The sequence below is a fragment of the Centruroides vittatus genome, unplaced genomic scaffold (assembly GCF_030686945.1).
Source record: "Centruroides vittatus isolate TY-2023 unplaced genomic scaffold, ASM3068694v2 contig_563, whole genome shotgun sequence".
Taxonomy (NCBI): Eukaryota; Metazoa; Arthropoda; class Arachnida; order Scorpiones; family Buthidae; genus Centruroides; species Centruroides vittatus.
This window is the reverse complement of record NW_027122334.1, coordinates 127,059-133,426: the sequence shown is the minus strand read 5'-3', so window position 1 is coordinate 133,426 and position 6,368 is coordinate 127,059.

Genomic DNA, 6,368 nt, shown 5'->3' with positions numbered 1-6,368 from the left:
ATTTTCGCGGCACACCGGTTGAAAATCATTGCTCTACATGATCAGAGATAAACAACCTTTCTGATTGCTGTGCCAAAGTAAAACAATTTAATGGTTCAGCGTACAGTTTTATTTCGCAATATGATCTATGTTTAATATTCCAAGATTCAATAGCACGTTATTCTCCGCCATTTTTGGCGGAGAATAACGTTATCGAATCTAACCAATTTTTAAAACATTTTCAAATCATAGAAGTAAATTGATAGATTATATTTAATGGATTATCAATATTATTATTATAAATAATTTAGAATAAAAAGACAATTTGCTTTATAATTACAAGCAAATTTAATACGGAACAATATTCATATTTCTGTTGCAAGTAGTACAAGGTATCTGACATTATTTAGTCAATAATTATTACAGCTAGCAAATAAGTACGAAAGAGATAAGAATTAATCTCGGAAAGTATCCTTACACTTTATTATATATAATACACGTCTATTCTTTCATAAAAACTAAAGTTTCATCGATGAATGATTATGAATAAATTTTTAGTAAATCTAAATAAAGTACAGTAGAGCATCGATTATCCGAATCAATTGGGGACTGCGGTTGGTCGGATAACTGAAAAACGGATAACCGAAAAGTATGAAAAAATACATTATTAGTATAGTATATTAGTATATCCGATGTAATTAGTATATTAGTATATCGCTATTAACCTACTTCGCGTTGAATTTTCATCGATGTTAAGTCTAACAAAATTTTTTTAAAAGTAATAATAGTCGCTATTGTATCGTTAAAAATTATTTCTTTATTTTGCAAAAATAAATACAAAAATAAAGGAAAAAATAGAAAATTAAGCCTGGTTTAAATACTGGCCTCCCTTTCATGATCGTGCCAGCTAAAACACGCAAAAATTTAACAAAAACAATATTAAAGTAGCCAAGACATAGCCAAATATTGTAGCGCCACATCACTAGCGGACATCTGACTTTGCCGATGTAACGGTTGATCGGGGTCGGATAATCGATGTTCTACTGTAGTTGTAATTTCGAAATAGTCGAATAATAGAGAGGATATACGACAAAATTTATGAGAGTGAAAATAGACAGAAGTTTATTTTGGTACGTGTTTTGGAAAGTTTATTTTTGACTCTCAGAGAATTAATTATAAATGTTAATTATTATATTTCATTGCTCAATTTTTTTCACGATAATATAAGACTGGACCATGCTTTCTGCAATTTTCAATGGTAAATTCAATTTTTTAAATATGTAGTTAAATATAAAAAGCTTATCAAACGTAGCAAATTCTTCACATTGAAAACCTCTAAAATTGAATGGTTGTTCTTTATTATATTAAAATTCAATATTGTTTATTCTCAATTGTCAACAGACATTAAATGCAATTTTTAAAATATAGGCTATATAAATTAAACAATTAATTTCTGATCTAATGTCATTAACCTATGACCCGCATTAGCTTGTTTTCACTGACATGTTTATCATTGTTTATATTTTATTTCAAAGCATGTAAAGTTTTGAAAAGTCAATCAAGTCAAGAATCAATAGACATTGCCGCAAATGAAACTTATAAAGACCTATTTAAAGAAAAGAATTTGTTAAATATTTATAAATCTCTGACAGAATAGAATTTTTAAAGTCTTAAAAGGAGTTTCCAAAGGGAATATTTTCTAATTTTGCCTTCTAAGTATCTTTGCAAACAAATCTGAAAATAAAATATATAAAATCAAAATATGTAACATTATGTAAAACGAATATCTAAAGGATTTTAGTATTGGGTGCCACAAAATTTATCGCCAATGTTGATAGCATTCTTTCGATAAATTAATTTGCAAATTTCTCATTTATTTATGTCCGTTGTTATTCAGAAATAAAAAAATCTTAATCTAAATGCTGCATTTATATCACATATATGGAGTGATTACAAATATTCTCTCTTCATAACCAAGTTAAAATTAACGTTAGAAATAATTTGGAATTTATGCCTGACGGTGGATAGTCAGTCTCAAAATTTAACTATTTAAACAGAAGAATTAGCAGAAAAATGTTTCCATCGACGACAACCTTAGCTACAGAAGAAAATAAAATTTAATATACTTTTATGAAAAATATTTCAAATTTTCTTCAGAAAATTATATTATATTATTACAGTTACAGAGAAAAAAATATCTAAATATTTGTTTTATGTATAAAAGAGTTATTATAATAAAAAATACGACTACATTAAGAAAAAATTCATTATTTTAATATTTAATATGAAAATTCTAAAACATTATAAAATATGGATACATAAATTTAATGAATTGAGTAAAAATTTTAAAATTTACTTAATCAAAGTACAGTACATTTGCTGAAATATTGTGTAAAGAAAAAACAGAACCATTGACCAAGACTAAGACGTTGAAAATCAGCAATAGAACGAATGAATAAAATTCAGTGGCGTGCCGTGACATTTGATGATAGGGAAGCTGTGTTTCTGTAAGAAGCCGACTTTCAGGGGCAATCAGTTAATTGCGCGTCAGTGATGGTCTAGGGTCCATTCGTACGTGCGAATGACAAAAATAAACAATTTATGTACTTTAATTCTAAAATACAAATAATACATACATAATACAATTATAGAAAAACTTGTTTCTTTTTTTTATTTTCTATAAATTAACTCTATTCGGCGATGTTTTCCCGCAAAGTCGTTAATTACTTTATCATAAAAGTCACTCGTCGTTGATTCCCTCAACGTATTTAAAAGTTCTTTTTCTATAGAAAGCAACGCTAGTGACGACAATCTTTCCTCCGACTGAGTGTTCCTGGCGAATGTATGAATTCGCTTCATTGTTGAAAAACTACGCTCAACAGACGCACTGGTAGATGGTATTGTAAAAATTAATGATATTAAACCATATAATTCTATTAGTACGTCTTTGTTTAGGTCATCATTAATTATAATATTTTTTATGTCTAAGAGTGACTTGCCAATATAGTCCGGACACGAATATAAATATTGCAATTCACTACGTAATTTACATAAATTAAAAAATTCTCCATAAAATTTACGTAAAGCATTAAAACTCTCTTCGGGAAATTGTTTTTCATAATATTTAAAATTATTAAAATCTAAAAGTGATAAAAATTCTAGAGATTTTATGTCGGCAAATCTGTCAATACAATTTTGTATCAATGTATCCATTATTTCATAAAACAGACGTCTATATAAATCCTTTTTAGACTCAATATCAGTATGTCTCATTCCTCTTTTTGGTTGAATTTCTAAAAAAGTTTCATCTTTTTTCAAAGCGTCCCAAATCAAATCAAAATCATTTCTTTTCTGTCGTAAAAAATCAATAAAGTGATTTATTCTGGTAATACAATATGCTATATTAAAATTTTTTTTTTTTGTAATATATCAAAAAGGATATCTGAATGTGCAAATATTTGATGAAAAACTAGTAATAAAAAGTGAAAATCAAAATCTATTAAATAATGGTATAATCCTCTTGCGGCAATTGTAGTATCAGAATCCCATTGTTCTGGACTTTCAACCATATTCAACAACAAAAGTTTTAATTCTTCTTTATACTCCATAACGCAGTTTACAATCCTGCTATTGTAATTCCATCTAATAGGTGTGGCTGAAGGAAAACGCTTATTGACTTCTAGGTCTAAGGCGTGAGATCTTTTAGAAGATTTAGAAAAAAATGAAGAAAATCCTGTCATAGTTTGAAAAAATATTTTACATTCTTTTATATATCCAACAGATTGAGAGAAAACTAGGTTCAATCTGTGAGCATAACAGTGTACGAAAATAGCATGTTTGGATATTTCTTTAATTTTAGCTCAGACACCATTATGTTGTCCGGCCATTACGGCAGCACCGTCGTATGTTTGTGCCACTAATTTTTTAGTGCATTGAAATTCGTCTAAGTAACTCTTAATGTGAGTGAATAACGAATTTGCGTCTCTGTTCTCACTCACATCAGTAAAGCCCACAAATCTTTCTTCGACGTTACCGTTTTCTTTCACGTAACGAAATACAGTCGACATCTGGGCTCTGTGGCTAATGTCCGTTGTTTCATCTACAATTATAGTAACAAATTTTGCGTTTTCAATTTATTTTTTAATTTCTTGCAATAAAACGTTTCCTAACGAATTAACGAGCTCATTTTGAATTTTGTTCGATAAGCCAGTAAAAACTGTAGACTTCTCTAAATGCATTTTTAATTGATTATCTGACGTACTTAATAAAGAAACGAGTTCAATATAATTACCTCTGTTATTAGATTCAATACATTCCCTATGCCCTCTAAATGCCAATTCTTGCTTTGCTAAAAAGCATGTAATATCTATTAATTTAGATACAATATATCTATTAGCCGTAACTATCTTGTTATAATTTTCAATATTAATTTTATATTGTTTACTAATGTTAAATTCTATTCAATTTTGATTTCCAAATTGCTTCAATTTTACGAAAGAATCGATGTGACATTTACGATTTTCGTGTCTTTTTCTAGCTTTACTCAAATTATTTAAATCGTCAAAGCCATTCTTATTCCACACACTAATTTCATTTGAAAATAATAGGCAAGGCCAACAAAACAATTTTTGCATTTTTATGCATCCACAAAGCCATTTTACGTCTTGATAAATTTTATCGTGAAAATGTCGAACAAATTTTTTTGTCGAAGTACTTATATTTAATTTAGGCGTTGGTCTTTCTCTTTTAATAATGGCTTCTTTTTCATTATATTGTCTTGAGCCAAAACTTTTTTAAAGTAAATTTTCAATATCACAATTACAGTTTAAATCGCTAGCCATGATATAAGGGCTAAAATTAAAAATAAAATTATTAAAACTTACTTGGTAAAATAAAATTTGTGATGGATATACAATTATACATACCTGGTACAAAATATTCAATTGTATGAATATACTTTTGCGAAGAAACGTATATAAAAATAACATAAAATATTGTTTATTTTTAAATATTTAAACAATCCACTGAGTTAAAATTGTTCCCTGCGAGTGGCTCACGAATGGAAACAGAGACGATTTTGGTAGGTGTACAGTGAATGCATGCATGACAAATCCCGAGGGTGCCGATACCGGTCAATGTCAAATGCCTCTTTTGTCCCATCACTAGTATATCTCAAAGGACGCGACAGGGCCGTTGTAAATTTTAAACGTTTCTCACCATAGATGTAAATATGTTAAACTTAATAGTCATTTGTTTTCTAACTACTGCAATTCGTTTTAGTACCAGGTGTACACGGAAATCAGTTCCCCACTGTACTGAGCTAGTAATTGCTTCGGTTAAGCTTTTGTTTAAGTCAGCAGGGTTTTACTTATGTCACCATTCCCTAATCTCTTAATTATTTAACTACTTCTTAGTAGAAATAACTCGAAACCAGTTACTTTGTACTCGAATATCTGTAGTCTTGGGAAAAAAATTGGAAAGAAATTTTTATGACAACCGATACTTAGATCGTACATTTAAGGAAAATAAATTCTAGAGCTTTTTTGTACCATTGTACGTCTCATTCATTAAATTTGGTTGTAAATAATGATGCCAAAGTAACAGTTAATTTTTTAACATTATACAAGAATTGTACACATTTTTTCTGCATTCCCTTACAGATGGGACATACTATAATTGTAATATCACCGGTTTATCATTGAAACCCGTAAGTAATATAAGATGGGAGAGCGGAATAAATATATCAAATATTTTAATGGATTTTTTTAAACTCCCGTCAACTATACAGAACTATCATAAAAACATGCCAGTAAACTCCTATCGGTTGGGTTAAGTTATAAATCTAGTCTAGGGTGGGCAACCTTTTTTATAACACGGGCCAGAATAAATTTTACGTTTTTCCGCGGGCCATAGTAGTTAATTGACGCCTTTTTGTGACTCGTAATTTTTTTAGTCTGCAAATATGAAATAAATAAATAAAAAGTTTATACTACATTTATTTCTCTTATCGTTTTCGAAAATTACAAAGAATTGGAAAATTAACTATTAATTAGTTATTTTTCCAATTTAATAATCTATTAAAGATCTCGCGGGCCGGATAGAAACTTTTCGCGAGCCGTAGCTGGCCCGCGGGCCGGGGTTGCCCGCCGTTGATCTAGTCTACTCGTGATTCACGTAATCGGGCAAGAGCGGCCGAATATCTAGCAGCAGGCGGCTAAACAGCCCACAACCGGTCCGGGATATAAAGTTAGAAGCTTTATGTGTGAAGCATCCACCAGCTAAACCGGGTGACGTTGGTGCTCTGTAAAGCGCATGCGCCAATGCCTATAATCTGGCTGCTTGGAAGTTGACAGGCAGGTGGCTAACAGCCCACAACCGCTCCGGGATAT